Source organism: Saccopteryx leptura, chromosome 12 (genome assembly GCF_036850995.1).
Source record: "Saccopteryx leptura isolate mSacLep1 chromosome 12, mSacLep1_pri_phased_curated, whole genome shotgun sequence".
Lineage (NCBI taxonomy): Eukaryota > Metazoa > Chordata > Mammalia > Chiroptera > Emballonuridae > Saccopteryx > Saccopteryx leptura.
Window position 1 is genome coordinate 52,494,524 of NC_089514.1, and position 16,510 is coordinate 52,511,033.

General features: G+C 40.8%; 1 protein-coding gene and 1 pseudogene across 1 annotated transcript in view; one reads left to right on the top strand and one right to left on the bottom strand.

The window, feature by feature from the left end:
* SEMA3E (semaphorin 3E) overlaps positions 1-16,510 on the bottom strand; it is a 310,664-nt gene that overhangs the window by 248,351 nt on the left and 45,803 nt on the right. The gene's annotated exons all lie outside the window — the stretch shown is intronic.
* Positions 3,789-4,192, top strand: LOC136383974 (large ribosomal subunit protein eL33 pseudogene; annotated as a pseudogene).

A 16,510-nucleotide genomic window follows, 5' to 3' on the forward strand; every position in this document is an offset into this window, starting at 1 on the left:
AAATGCTGATACATGTGAGCAATTTATCTGCATGTATGTTGGGTAATTGTCATCCTGTCATAGTCACTTAAAGATTCCTGATTCAATTTTGTTTTAATATCAATCATAATCTATATTCTATAACATCTATCAGATATCAATGTGTTTTTTCTTCAATCCAAAATATCACTTTATCACAATTACATACTCAGTTCAGAAATTCATCCTTTTATACCATAAATGAGGCTGTCAACAGATACCACACACTTTGCTGTTTGACCTGAGGCAAGCCGAGCTAATGTGAAGAGTCTGTAGTAATTGACTTAAATATGAAATTACTCTTCACATTAGTACTCCAAGCTCATCAAGCAGATGAGAAAAAGTCTCACCTTACTATAGGTGCATTTACTAACAGCTTAAAGAAGCAATTTCTAACTGAATTCTATAGAATTCTTAAAACATATAATACCTGACTATTCACTCAGGGGCACTGACCTCTTTCCCCTCATATTGTCAAGTAAATAAAAATGACGACAGCCAACACAATAATAGTCATCTGGTGTAAATGAATCAAAATTATATCTATTTTTTGTCATATTGGCAAAAAATATTTTTTTGGTGTATGCAGAATTTTAGTAGTTTAAGTGTGTCATGAGATGAAAAAGATTGAAAATGGGAAAAAGGAGATGGGATCAAAGAAGGTAAAGGGATTAGTCAGATTATATACACACATCAATACAGAAAACAGGGCAGCAGTAGCTAGAGGGAAAGGCAGGATGGAGGTGAGGCGAGAGGGTGAGACGGGGGCAGAGAGAGACTGTGCAGAAGGGGCAGAGACGGTGAGACGGAGGTGGAGAGAGACTGTGGGGGGGGGGCGAGGGGTCGGAGACGGTGAGAGGGTGGAGAGAGACTGTGGGGGGGTGTGAGGGGGCGGAGACGGTGAGACGGGGTGGAGAGAGACTGTGGGGGGGCGGAGACGGCGAGACGGGGTGGAGAGAGACTGTGGAGGGGGGCGGAGACGGTGAGACAGGGTGGAGCGAGACTGTGCAGAAGGGGCAGAGACGGTGAGACGGAGGTGGAGAGAGACTGTGGGGGGGCGAGGGGGCGGAGACGGTGAGACGGGGTGGAGAGAGACTGTGGGGGGGGGGCGAGGGGGCGGAGACGGTGAGACAGGTTGAAGAGAGACTGTGCCGGGGCGAGGGGGCACGAGAGGGTGTTGTATTGAGTGGGACACCTGAAACCACGTCAACACACTAAATTAGAAATAAAAATTTTAAATTAAAAAAAGAATGCTACCAGGCCCAAGAATTGCCACCCTTTATTAAAGAATAGGTTAAAATTACAATTCCTCCTTTTGTGAAAAAGCTTCTGTTTTCATAAGCATCTCTGAGTAATTTTTTTGAGCAGAATTCTCAGGAAACTGACCCAAACATATATGTAAAAAAGGCCCACATAGCTCACCTACCCCACTCAACAAAGTCACCTATGTTGGCTATTAAGAAACTGCTTTAATAATTTCTCCAATTTTGACATCATCTAGAATAATAAGGTGCCTCATAGTTTGATATTGGAATTAGTACAGTCCTTTTGGTGGGCATTATGGCAATATACATAATTTAAATGTATATATTTTTTTATCTCCATTTGATGATTAGCAATTTAACTTGTAGATCTACCCATAGAAGTATACAAAAACATATTTGTTTAAGAATGTTCTGGGGGTGGGGGGGATGTATTCGGTGGGACACTTGAATCTATGTAAACACAATAAATTTAATCAATCAATAAAAAAAAAAATGTTCACTGTACAAGTGCATGTAGCACCAAAAATCTGACAGCTTGCCTGACCAGGCGGTGGTGCAGTGGATAGAGCATAGAACTAGGATGCGAAAGGACCTGAGTTCGAGACCCCGAGGTTGCCAGCTTGAGCGCCGGCTCATCTGGTTTGAGCAAAGCTCACCAGCTTGGACCCAAGGTCGCTGGCTTGAGCCAAGGGGTCACTCGGTCTGCTGAAGGCCCGCAGTCAAGGCACATATGAGAAAGCAATCAATGAACAATTAAGGTGTCGCAACAAAAAACATGATTGATGCTTCTCATCTCTCTCCGTTCCTGTCTGTCTGTCCCTATCTATCCCTCTCTCTGACTCCCTCTTTGTCTCTGTAAAAAAAAAAAACAAAAAAAACTGACAGCTTGAATGTCCATCTTTAGGAAAGTGGTTTTTTAAAATGTATGGCCTATGCAGTAATAGAATAATACAGTGTGTCCATAAAGTCATGGTGCACTTTTGACTGGTCACAGGAAAGCAACAAAAGACGATAGAAATGTGAAATCTGCACCAAATAAAAGGAAAATCTTCCCAGTTTCTGTAGGATGATGTAGCAGCATGTGCACATGCGCAGATGATGATGTAACACCGTGTGTACAGTGGAGCAGCCCACGGCCATGCCAGTCGAGGTGTGGACAGTACAGAGGCAAGTTCAGTGTGTTCTGTGGCTCGCTAAATTCGAATCTGTGACCAAAGTGCAACGTGAATATTGGCACATTTATAACGAAGCACCACCTCATAGGAATAACATTCCCTGGTGGGATATGCAGTTGAAGGAAACCGGCAGTTTGGTGGAGAAACCCCGTTCTGGTAGGCCATCTGTCAGTGACGAGTCTGTAGAGTTTATACAGGATAGCTACCTAAGGAGCCCTAAAAAATCTGTGCGTGAGCCCACATCGAACTGCACTGAATAGGTATGAAACTGGGAGAGTTGTCTCCATCAAAAAAAAAAAAAGAAAAGAAAGAATCTTTATGTATTATTAGAAAAAGATATTTTAAGTAAAGAAAACAAGAGAGAAGCAACATGTATGAGTCCATATACATAATATTCAAATAAAGTACATGTACATAAAAAAAATATTGCTGGCTTAAAGTTTATAAAGATGTTAGTCCCTTTTCCCTCTATAGTAACAGTCTTTAGATGACCATTAACTTCTAAATTGTAGTCCACATTTGCCTTACAACACATTAACAAGAAAAGTAAACAAAGGTCATGATAATAAAACCAATAAAACATGAAATCTTAGCCACAGCCCCATTAGTGTACTCTCTAGAAGTCTTTTCCTCAAATCCCTGTGCTACTTCCTGAACCTCCTGTGAGAATCTTTCAACTATAGGCTCCTGCTCTTCAAATGCTCCCAACAGAGACTGACATGCTTGCGTCTCTGTGGTGACATCCTCTGAACCTCCCAAAGATGATGCCTTCCTCACTTCTCATCTCTGGGTAGCTCACTAAACTGAGGGGTGTGAGTTTGAAAAAGCAGTAAAAATTTTCTTCACTTCCATGTTCAATTGCATTGTCAAGTGCAACCTCAGCTCTCAGAGTACTTCACTGGTTCAGCCAATCACCGTTTTCTTAAATTAATTGTAATTTTACTCCGTCTTTATTATTATGACTAGTCCAGAAAGTAATCTGATGACCAAGATTTTCTTTTACTTTCAACACTATTTCTTTCCTCAGACTTTTAACAAATAACCATTCCTTATCTGGCTTATACTGCTTCTTTGTTTCTTCCCAGTGAATTTCTTTCCCAGCTAAGATTATTATTTATCTAGATTCTGCCTAGATTACATATACCTAGATTATAATTATCTGAGATTAAAAAACGCTCTTGTTCCTGAGAGACTTAAGATTTGAGTTTGGTAAATGTCACTTTAAACCGGCCTTGCTTTCCTTTTTCCGCCATCTTGGAGCCTGTGGCGGTGAGGGGGACACCTGCTGCTGAAGTTTGGGGATACTAAATTGATTTTTTGTTTATTTTGAGGCCTGCTGAGAACAGGACTTCTATAATGACAGGTATGTCTGGAAGGCTGTGGTCCAAGGCCATTTTTGCTGTCTATAAGCGGGGTCTCCGGAATCAGAGGGAGCATACAGCACTTCTTAAAATTGAAGGTGTTTATGCTCAAGATGAAACTGAATTCTATATAGGCAAGAGATGTGCTTATGTGTACAAAGCAAAGAACAACACAGTGACACTGGGTGGCAAACCAAATAAAACCAGAGTAATCTGGGGAAAGGTAACTCGTGCTCATGGAAACAGTGGCATGGTTCATGCTAAATTTCGAAGCAACCTTCCTGCTAAGGCCATTGGACACAGAATCCAGGTCATGCTGTACCCCTCAATGATTTAAACTTACTGAAAATTAAATAAATAAAATGGAAAAAAATTTTTTCACTTTAATCCCAATATGTCCAGATACTGGTCTTCACATGAGGATACTTAGTTCTCTACTACTAAATAGAACTAGCTCTCTTCATGAGACATCTCAACCAATACTGTGCAACAGAAACAGAATGCGGTAAAATGATGTAGCCACATATATAATATTACATCTTTTATGAGTTAAAAAATAAATAAATAGGAATCAGGTGAGAATAATTTTAATATATTTTATTAACTCAACATACCCCAAATATTATTATTCCAATTATAATCTATATAAAATTTGGTGAGATGTTTTATTGATAATGAGAATGTATTGCATACTTAGAGCACATCACAACGGTAACTAGCCACACTTCAAGTGCTCAGTAACCACATGTGGTTAGTGGCTATTTTATTGGATGGCAGAGATCTGAACAGTCCAGAAATACCAGATTTCAAAGTGACTCAACAACTTAAACTTAGTCTAAAAACCTTGTTTTATGTTAATACTTTTCTTAAATACCAAAATTCTGTATGCCAAGTTTAACAATGGACTTCTTATACCTTGGAAATGGTTTCCTCAAATCAATACATAATAGCATGTTACTTGACATTATATGCTTGATTCTGCTTTTTTAAATTGCAGAAAGAATATTTTTGTTAACACAATCATTTTTGTAATGTACTACATAGCAAGAAAAAACTATTTTCTTTGTTTTAAAAAGATTAATAACATTCTTGCTGTAAAAGACCCCCAAACACCATAAAAGCATATACATTAGAAAGTGAAAGTGTTTGCCTGACCAGGCAGTGGTGCAGTGGATAGAGCATTGAATTGGGATGCAGAGGACTCAGGTTTGAGACCCTGAGGTCATCAGCCTGAGTGTAGGCTCTTCTGGTTTGAGCAAGGCTCACCAGCTTGAGTCCAAGGTCACTGCATCGAGCAAGGGGTCACTTGGTCTGCTGTAGCCCCTCAGGTCAAGGCACATATGAGAAAGAAATCAATGAACAACTGAGGTGCTGCAACAAAGAATTGATGCTTCTCATCTCTCTCCCTTCCTATCTGTCTGTCCCTCTTTCTGTCTCTCTCTGTCTCTTGTCACCAAAAAAAAAAAAGTGAAAGTGTTTTTCCCTCGTATTCCTTATTCTGTTCTTAAAGTTACTCAAAGTCTACTGCGTATCACTCTAGGTGTTTTTCTGTATCACATATATGCTCAGAAAGAAGTACTCCATATCCAGATTCGTTTAAACCATTATATGTAGATTTTCTTCAAAGTGAGGGCAAGTAGATTCATTGGCGAGGTCAGATGCATAAACATGTTTGCCGATTATTAGGAACTTCAGGTCACCTGAGGGCAGTGCACTTTCTTCCTGTCTTTCTGCCAGAGCCCCTCTTTTGTCTGAGTGTTCGCCATTGCCATGTGGTCAGAGAGGAGCTAAAAAGTGGATATTGATTGGTCTAAGTCAATTAGGTAATTCCCTTTTCCTAGCCAATGACTAACTTTGCCAGAGATATGTGATGTAATATTGCCCAATGAAAATGAGGTACAAGGACAGGATTTCCTTGCTCATGAAAATAGCTGCATGGAAAGGAAAAGCCCTTTTCTCCCGGACCTTAGTGTTTACCTGTGACACCTGCAATGACAGCAGCCATATTGGGGCTCTGAAAGGAGTGAGCCTAAAGGTAGAAGATAACATACCAAGGATCAGCAGATGAAATATTGGACAGGACACTTGATATCATCACAGAATAGATGTCTTTCTAGGATGTGAGAGAATAATCTTATTGGCTACCCTCTGTTACTGATACTTAATAAGTTACATTTTCTGATATTTGAAACTTAAAGCATCTTAATTGATATAAACCTCAAGAAAATTGTTTTATAGACTTACATCAAAGTGAAATAGAAATTGTTTTCATTAGTGAAATAGAATTTAGCCACAAATTTTTGATGAAGTTATTTTCTTTTAGTTTATTTCTAAATGTCATCCACACATTATATATATATGTCATCCACACATTCTATATATCATCCATACATTATAAGTTCATCTTAAAATTATTTGTAAAGAAAAATGAGTTCTCCAAAGGATAAATGCTTAGTTTTACTGCCAGTAGAAATAAAATTGACAATTTCAATAAGGAGAATATAAACATCCAATTAGAAATGTTTATTTAAAAAAATTTGTATGTGTAGAAATCTACATTGAATTATAAGATCTCATTGAACCTGCTATCAGTAGCAAGTTATAATTGTTTGTTTTTATAATGTGGTAGTTTTGTTCCTGTTAAATTACTATGGTCTACATTTTGCTTAAGGCATGTGTCTAGTGTTCTATATACCTATTTTAAAGAAGGGGTAACATAGGCCCTGGCCAGTTGGCTCAGTGGATAGAGCATCACCCAGCATATGGATGTCCCAGGTTCGATGCCTAGTCAGGGCACAACACACAGGGAAGCCACCATCTGCTTCTTACCTCTTTCTCTCCCTCTTCCCCTTCCACAACAAGTGGCTCCAGGTGCCTAGGATAGCTCATTGGTCTGAGTGTCAGCCTCAGGTGCTAAAAACAGCATGGTTGATTTGACATTGGCCTCAGAAGGGGGTGGTCAGGTGGATCCCAGATGGGGCATTTGCAGTAGTCTGTCTAACTTCCCTCCTCTCATTTAAAAAGAAAAAAAAAAAAAGAAAAAAAAGGGTAACATAAAAATCTGTATTATAGTTATGAATTTGTATTTATCTATATGACAGTATTAACAAAAAGTTATCAGTGGTAGCTAAATGCAAATATTCTTTCAACATTCTTATTTAATGTACAGTTTTTAACATGGAAATTAAATAAATAGCTTGAGTAGATTTAATAGGATAGGATCAAATCATATAAGTCAATTGTGTAAAACCATTTTTGTAGGCAAAATGATCAATATTGTCAATTGTATATGATTTAAACTAAAATAAAAAATTAAAACTTTTTCAGAAAATAGAAAAACTGATATTATCTTCTATTTTAAAGTGTTTTCTTTTCATAATGATGAAGCACAAAATGCTTATATCACTTAAGAACCAGAACTGGAGGTCTACTTGACCAGACAACTGTAAGACAGCAGATGGAGCTACAGCTGGGTAAGGATTTTATTGCTTTGTTGCTGCATATCAATTTATTATTATATGTACTTCTCAAACACTTTTGATCAGTTATATATTAAATGTCTTACAAATACAATCATACAAAAAAAACCCTGCTGTATAATGTTCTCTTCTAACTGTCAGGGAAAAAAATGTAAGTGTCTGTATATTAACACAGCACAGTGTTAATGTTAATGCATACTTTTGACAGAGTTTTTGGAGCAGCTAATGAGAGAAATACTTGTAATAATCTGTAGAAATACTGTACCGAATGGGGCAAAAGTATGATTACAGTTGTTCATATGGAAAATAATACCATAATTAATAAATAATAATACAAGAATAAACTTTTTTGTACTCAAAACTGTAAATCTTCTGTTGCCAACCTTGTACAATGTTTTTATTTTTAAAATATCATTTATATTATAAAGGATAAAATTGGGACTTACAAATTTTCTGCAACTCTAAATGAAGATTACTGTTCAATATCAAACATGTTTTGTGCTGTGTGGATAGAAGCTATATAAAATGAATAAATATATACTTGGAGTTAGACTAATGGGCAATCTAGGGATAATATTTTGCTATATTTACAAAGCATTCATTATTTCTAGGTTTCAAAGTATTATGGAGTCTATCTTGTATTTTTAGCATTTTCTTTGGTAAACATAATTTTTAAATAACAGATCCAAATTTACATTTTCCTCCATGTTGCCCCCACCAATGGCTGTTATCCAGGTTAAGCCAAAGGGCTTGATCAATACTTGATGACTGAATATAGAGGGACAGAGTGAATGGGGAGAAGAGAGTGACCATTTTGATGTGTATCAAAGAGGATAAGCAGTAGGCAGTTGATCTATAGGTTTGGCATTCAGAAAAGTAACTCAGTGAAGGTACTAAACTTGGAAGTAATATCATAGAGGTGTTAGCAAAAGTAGAGAGAGTGGATGAAATTCCTGAAGAAAACCTGGCCAGGGAGTGCAAAGGACTGAATGTTTGTGTTCCTTTCAAATTCACAGGTTGAAATCCTAAGAGGCAACATGATGACATTAAGAAGTGAGATCTATGGGAGTAATTAGGTCATGAGGGTGGAGCCCTCATGAATGGGATTGGTGCCCTTATAATAGGGATCCTAGAGAACTCCAATAATCCTCTTGAAGCCATGCAAGCATACAAGCATTTGGCAGTATGCAACACCAAAGAGGGCACACACCCTGGCCTTGGACTTCCAGCCTCCAGAACTATGGGAAATAAATTACTCTGTTTAGAAGGCACCCAATTTTTGATACTTTGATATAGCAGCCCAAACTAAAACAGGGAGAGAAGAAACAGAGAGAGAAAAGTGTCTTGGAGGATGACAGAAACAATGTTTTTTAAAAGGAGGACATAAATTAAGTCAATTAAACTAAAATCTAAAAAGTGTCCATTGAAGTAGACTATAAAGTGCTTAGCAGCCAAATTTTGGAGAGCCTTGTTTATAAAACTTTAGTTTCTAGCTAGCCTTCAAATATTTTGAAGAAGCGGGTGACATGCCCAGAAAGTCAAATCTATGTAGTAATAATTATCTCTGAAAGCTGTGTATTAATGTGTGTGTGTGTGTGTATTACTGTTTTGTGGGAAGGGGATTGCTGGGACAGGAAGAAAGCTTTGGACCAGCTAGAAAATATGCAATCTGCTGTAACTAGATGGTCATTGTGGTGATAGATAGGAAAGCTCAGATTAAAAAAAATATTGTTGGGCAAATGAGTTGTAAAATCTGTATTTTCTGGTTTTCTCACTCTTATTGTTAAAAATGGCTGCTGATCACATGATGATGCTCTCACAAGATACAGTTAATTACCTTCTTGCTTGGGAAGGGGCTTGGTTATGCTAATGTGTGCTGGAGGAGGGAGTTGTCCCACTGAAAAGTTTTAACAGGAGGAGCTAGGAGGCCATTTTAGAGAGATCACATTGTTGCAGAGAGGAGGAAGAGACCACCTTGTTCCAGGGGAGAGAGGCCATGTGGATGGAGGAGAGGAAGCAGTCAAGATGGCCGGGTGCTGAAGGAGAAGCCAGTTGTGCAGAGAGGAGAAGGGAGATGGGGAACCAGAGGGGATAAAACTGGTGGGGCCTTTGATTCTAGGAAATCTCAGATGTGTCAGTAGCTTTGTGAGCACTGAATGAGTGGGTTTTGGAGCCCAGTGTGTTTGTGTGTACTCGCTTGCCGGGTGCGAGCTAGGAATAAAGGTAATAACCCACCAGTTCTTGGCTCTGCAGTTTCAGTACCATCTGCCCAAATTAAATGCAAAACTGCAAAAGCCAGGTGGCTGTCATGGTGGCCATGGCTACTGGCTTTACAAATACTTAGCCTGACCTGTGGTGGCACAGGAATGCTGAGGACTCTGGTTTAAAACCCTGGGCTTGCCTGGTCAAGGCACATATGGGAGTTGATGCTTCCTGCTCCTCCCTCCCCTCTATCTCAGTCACTCTCTCTTCCCCCTCTCTAAAATGAATTTTTTTTTAAATATTTTAAAAAATGAATACTTAGATATAAAATCAAGAGCACTTAACCATGTAGAGGCTGAAAAGCAGCTTAGAGGAATTAGAAATGACAGTGGGATGGAGGTGCTTTTAACTGAAAATAGACATGCAGGAAGAACAGGTTTGAACTGTATTACACTGAATTGCCTTGAACAAGTTGAGTTTCAGTAGCCAAGGTCTATCCACAGTGAGGAAGCCAGCAAGCAGTAAGCCCCTGGGCCTAGAGATAAAGAGCTCAAATCTATAGATGGGGCTCCAACAGACACTCAGCACAAGAGTAATTTATCCACAGATTTTTAAAAATACACTATAGAAATAAGTCACAAAATGTGTAATGCATAAACGAAAGTTGGTTTCCACTAATGACATTTGCAGAACTCTAATTCCCTGTAGATACATATAAAAACTATATTTGAATATTAAAAAGTAGAAAAGGTTTTATTTTACATTTGTTTAAAGTTATGTTTTTGTCCTTTCTTCAAAATATATTCACTAGTGCCAGTGGTATTTGTATTCATTAATACTATTATTATATCAGTTAGTATTGAGGAGCCACTGAGCTATTTCACCTGCAGATGTTGTAAAGTACCAAAAGGCTACAGAATTAATATTAATATTTTAGGAGGCTTGGAGAACATTTTATTAATTTGGGTTAAGGTGTGCAGAGAAATTGTGAGAATAGTCTCTGTACTGTGTGATTAGCATAACCAGGATGGCTCTTGCCATTGTATTGTAAATGAAAAGGGAAGGAAAGCATAGATTCCCTGACATTCCACCACACCTGTGGGGAAAGGAGTGAATGGCTAGCCAGGTGCAGGAAGGGCAAAGCCAAAATAAACCTTTTCTTATAACTATGAGCCATTTGCGGGCATATGTCCCCACGGAAACTACCTCTCTTATGTAAATGCATGTGGTTAATACGCCTGACTCTGGACAGAGAGATGGCGGATGAACGCTAGAAAATATAGGAAGGTCTTTTAATATGTAGAGATATCTTTCTACCATTGTGTTGACTTGTAAATTTTGTTTTCTCCAAAATGATGTATGGTTTGCAAATTGAACGTGGTCCTATCATGTTAAAGGACATATGACTATAACCAATAGCGGTAAGGGGCTCCTAATTGCAATTTTTGCTTCTGTACTTCCCACTTACAAAACTATAAAAACTAAGTAGAACAAAGGGCCAGCGTGCTCTCCATCAGATTTCTGTCGGAGTTCCGGCCGCTTGGCCAAGCTAGACAATAAAGCTTTAATGTGCAAACGACGGACCTTGCTCCTGTCTTCCATATTTCGGGTCCCTCCGAATTTGGATTAACAGTATTCACTCGTATTAGTGACTGAGGTTTTTTCATATAGTGAAAGGTGCCAATCTAGAGAACTTTGCCAGCTTATTCCAATTAAATTCTTTCTCTTTAGAGACCATGGAATAGTTTTACCCTCTCTGTCAAAAGACACTCCTTTGATTTGCTTTTCATACAAAATGTGTAAGAAGGTGAGGACATGAAGTGAGAACAATTTAAATTGGTTCAGCCAGCAGGAAGCTGATGTAATTCTTTGTTCCTTAATGAGGGCACCTGAATCATCAAATAAAATTACCATTTTCCCAGGTGCAGACGATCAAATTAGGGATGGAAAATGCACCAAATATATGTAAACAAAAAAACTATTTCCGAGGATGCTGACTGAAACAAGTGGAAACGGCTCAGACTAATCAGTAATGAAATTTAAAGGACTAATGAGTTATCCTACTGGGTCTTGCCAGATTGCTGAAATAATTACAGCGCTGCTATAGGAGTGAAGGGTATCTTCCCACTCTTTCTAGAAGGATGTGAATTGCAGAGAACCCTCCTTTTGTTTCCGTATTAGAATATTTATTGGTACCAGATAATATGTACAGTTTTTATTTTGAGAAAATGTTATATTGGACTGTTTCTTTCCTCCTAATAATAATTTTGATCTTAGTCCATCTACTTATACCAGCTGCACACAGCTCAGCCCCCACCCTCGTCCCCAGAAGGCACAGAAGTTGAAATGCTGTGGCCAGTGGATTTTAGAAACCTGGTCTATGAAAAATGGTCTAAAGGATTCATTTTTGCACCTGCAATTAACTTAGTTTTGAGAGTCCAACCCAATTCATTTCAGTTAGATCTTTAGGGGATGAGCTTTTGTAAAGTCAGTAGTCGCGGCCACCATCGCAGCTGCCTAGCCCATGCAGGTTCTCATTTGATTCAGACAGACGGTAATGAAACAATGGAGCCAAGAACTGGTGGGCCATTAGCTTTAATCCTAGCTTGCACCTGGTGGGTAAGAAATACACACAATGGGAAAACACTTCCCTTTCCATTCAGGGCTCCCAAAGCTACTGACATATCTGAGTTTCCTAGAATCAAAGGTTTCTAGCTCACCAGCCTTATTCACTTCTGTTTCCCATCTCCTTCTCTCTGCACAAACCCTGCACTAACTGGCTTCTCCTTCAGCACTCTGCCATCTTGGCTGCTTCTTCTCTGCAATGCTAATTTCAGGAACCGAGAGAGAGAGCCCCTGGTCTCCCTTATTTCATAGTGTAGAAATTAAAGCCTTTAAGCCAGTATACAAATAAAGAAGTCCCTGATACAATGCCACTTATCTGAGGTATAAATGGGATTCCTCATGAGAGTGCACATCATGCAACAGTAAAGGGCAGGGGTCCCCAAACTATGGCCCGTGGGCCGCATGCAGCCCCCTGAGGCCATTTACCAGCCCCTGCTGTACTTCCAGAAGGGGTACCTCTTTCACTGGTGGTCAGTGAGAGGAGCATAGTTCCCATTGAAATACTGGTCAGTTTGTTGATTTAAATTTACTTGTTCTTTATTTTAAATATTGTATTTGTTCCCATTTTGTTTTTTTACCCCATATCTATGAGTGGTCTGCCTCTACTCCTTTATGGACTTCTACAAAAGTCTAGGTGCACCTAGCCAGGCCCCTCTCCTACGTCCCAGGATCTCAGCCTTGGGGTGATGATCTCCTGTCTGAAACTCTCTTCCTACGGAGATTGTCTCCGCTTGGAACTGTGACTGAAGGCGGGGACACCCCCTTCTCTCATCAGTCTCCTCTACTGTGGGCTCCTCTCAGTCCAAACCGTCCAGCCAGACTCCCCTCAGAGCATGGGCTCCTCCCAATCTCAGGCCTCAGAGACTATTCCTCTTCTCCTTCGGGACTACTCCTTCGGGATACTGTGTCATCCTCACTCTGCTTTCTGGGGTTCACAGTTTGGGAGGTTTCTACTCCAAGTGGCCTGCTTCTACGGACTTCCTTGAAAGTCTAGGCACCTAGCCAGGTTGCTTTCTACTACCATTACAATATCCTAAGAGATCTTGACAACTTTTGCCACCAGACGGAGAGGGCATCAGAGATTCCTTATGTGTGGCCTTTCTTCTCCCTTCACTTCTGTCATTAATCTCTGTGCTGCCTGTTCTACATGCAGGCCATTTTTGGCCAAAGAAACCTCACCTAAAACCTCCGCTCCTAATCTTTCCTTCTCCGCGGACTCCCAACTCTCTCCCCCTCCTGCCTGACCCACAAGGCCGCCCTTCTCTCAGGACCCCTCTTCGTCCCTCTGCAAATCTCTTTCACTTCAGTCTCTTCCCTCCAGAAAGCCCCCTCCCTTTGCAAAATCCTGTTTCTTCATTCACTTGCAAATACCAGTCTCTCTTTCTCCTCCTCTGCTGGACAGGGGTCCCTCCCTTCTCCACTGTGTTCTTAAACCCCTCCTCCCTCCTTACAGACAGGCAGCTCTATCATTCTTCTTTGACCCATCCCCCCCCCAGAGACTGACTGTGCCTTCCACTACCCCTCGTCCTTTCCCCCTCCTCAGAGCTCTAAATCTTTTGACTCCTCTGACCATGTGGCGCCACCACCAACACTTTAAACTCCTCCTCCTCCTGCAGATTCTGACCCTCCTTCTTTCCATCCAGCTGCTCACACTGTCCATCCATCTGCTTTCTCTCTTCCTCCCCTCTATGCTGACAACTCCCTGCCATCTCTAAAAGCTTAAAAAAGCAGAGTTGTCTATTGAGCTGTGTGAGTGAGTAATCTATTTTGTCTCTTTGTCAAAAAATCTCTATTATAATTTTAATTGAGACAAGTAAAGCACGCTCATTTAAATTCCTTAATTCTTAATTTGTATGTGAAGTCTTTGTTTAATGTGTAACTGTGTCTGTTTCTAAGGCCTTAAACCAATAATTACCTGCCTCTTAAACAAGGCTTACTCATCCCCATGGACTCCCCCTGCAATACTCCCATCCTTCTTGTTTAAAAACCTTCAGGGGCTTATCGCCTCGTACAAGACTTGCACCTAATCAATGAGGTGGTAATTCCCCTCCATCCAGTAGTCCCTAATCTCTACAGGTTACTGTCACACATTCCCTCAAACCCCACTCACTTTAGGGTCTTAGACCTCAAGAATGCCTTCTTTACCATTCCTCTACACCCTGACTCTTACTTTCTGTTTACATTCACCTGGACTGACCCGGACACTAATGCAGTCCAGCAACTTACATGGACTGTCTTACCCCAGGGGATCAGAAACAGCCCACACCTGTTTGGGCAGGTACTAGCTCAGGATTTAGCAGCATGCAATCTCAAAACTAGTACTCTCTTACAATGTGTAAATGACCTACTCCTCTGCATTCCCTCCCTGCCTGCCTCAAGGAGACACACTGCCACAGTTCTTAACTTCCTCGCCATGAAGGGATATTGCGTCTTCTCTGCTAATGCTCAACTTCACTCTCAGTCCATAGTCTATCTAGGCATCGCCTTAACCCCCACCACCTGAAGCCTCACCCTAGATCGATCTAGACCCTCTGCAGTCTCCAACTACCTACCATCACAAATCAAATCCTTTCTTTCCTCGGTCTAATAGGTGTCTTTAGACACTGAATTCCCAATTTTGCTCTCTTAGTCAAGCCCCTCAGTGAGATCTTCTGAGCATGGCTTTTAAGGTCTATAATGGCCAAGGAAGTAACAGAAAAGGCAAATAAGGCCCAAAAGAGGTCAGGAAATACCAGCTTTTGGCATACACTCTTAAAGGCTCCAGTGCCCTAAAGGGCTTCATAGGACTCCATCAGGGCCCTGCTTCAGAGTGGAAAGAAAGGTCATTGAACCTGTCAGGCTTCCCGGCCCCACTGGTGGACACATCTGTGTTGTGCAAAAGGGACACAAGAAGGTAAGCTACCCGCTTGCTTCATGGAGGGAGGGTTCAGTCTCTTCTAGCCCTGCTCCAGCTACCTGTGACCTGACCCTGACAAGCATGCTGGGAATTGCACTGAAGGCCCAAGGACATCGTTCACGAGCCTAAGGTATTTCTTCCAAGTAGCAGATAAAGTGATCTCATTTCTTATAAACACAAGGGCCATCTACTATGCCTTGCCTGAATATTTGAGTTTTATTTATCCCTCAAAGATCTCTACTGTGGGTATTGACAGTCTGATTTTGTTACATTATTTAATATATAGTATCTCCTTTATTCCTCTTATCTCAATGCCCTATTCCTGTTGTAGGCTGGGACCTGCTGCTAATTCCAGCTAGAAGCAGTAGTCACTAGTACCTAAACTCTAACTGCAAAGTGTAGAAATGTAACCACCTTTTCCCTAAGTACTTGCAGGATTTACAGATTACTCAGCAAACTGTTAAAAGACTGTCCAAGAGGCGCTTCCAGCATTGTATCACCCAAGGACTTTTTTTTTTTGGTATTTTTCTGAAGTTGGAAACGGGGAGGCAGTCAGACTCCTGCATGCGCCCAACCAGGATCCACCCAGCACACCCACCAGGGGGCGATGCTCTGCCCATCTGGGGCATCACGCTGTTGCAACCAGAACCATTCTAGCGCCTGAGGCAGAGGCCACAGAGCCATCCTCAGTACCCGGGCCAACTTTGATCCAGTGGAACCTTGGCTGCAGGAGGGGAAGAGACAGAGAGGAAGGAGAGGGGGAGGGGTGGAGAAGCAGATGGGCACTTCTCCTGTGTGCCCTGGCCAGGAATCGAACCTGGGACTCCTGCAAACCAGGCCAACACTCTACCACTGAGCCAACCAGCCAGGGCCAAGGGCTGACTTTCATGTGGACAGGTCCACACACCGTGATCCAGACAACTCCCACTGCTGCTAAAGTAGAAAAACAGCATAACACCTATATGTGTCTCCCTACTAATTGGACAGAAACCTGTACCCTAGTCTATCTCACCCCAAATATCAACCTAATCCCACCCCATGAGCCTCTTTCAATTCCTACTACACTACCCATCAATCTAAGGACCAAACAAGCTGTACGGGTAATCCCTCTTCTTGTTGCTTTAGGAATTTCTATAAAAATAGGTCTAGGGGCAGGGGGACTGGCCACTGCCCTATCTTATTCTCTCTCTCTCTCTCTCTCTCTCTCTCTCTCTGAAGCCCAGCAAATTCATAAAAAACAAATGAAGTCATGGAATCAGTGGTTTTGCACAAACTGGGTGTCTTGAATATTGCCTTTCATTGGTCCACACACTCTCCTATTTATTTTTGTAACTTTTGGACCCTGCCTCTTCCGTTTGTTCACTAGTTTCTTACAGAACTGCATGCAGACCTTCACCAATCAGAAAATTGGAAAAATCTACCTAATCCTACACACCAACCCTGCAACCTGCCCTCATGAAACAGAAGAATCTGGAGCCCTATAAATACA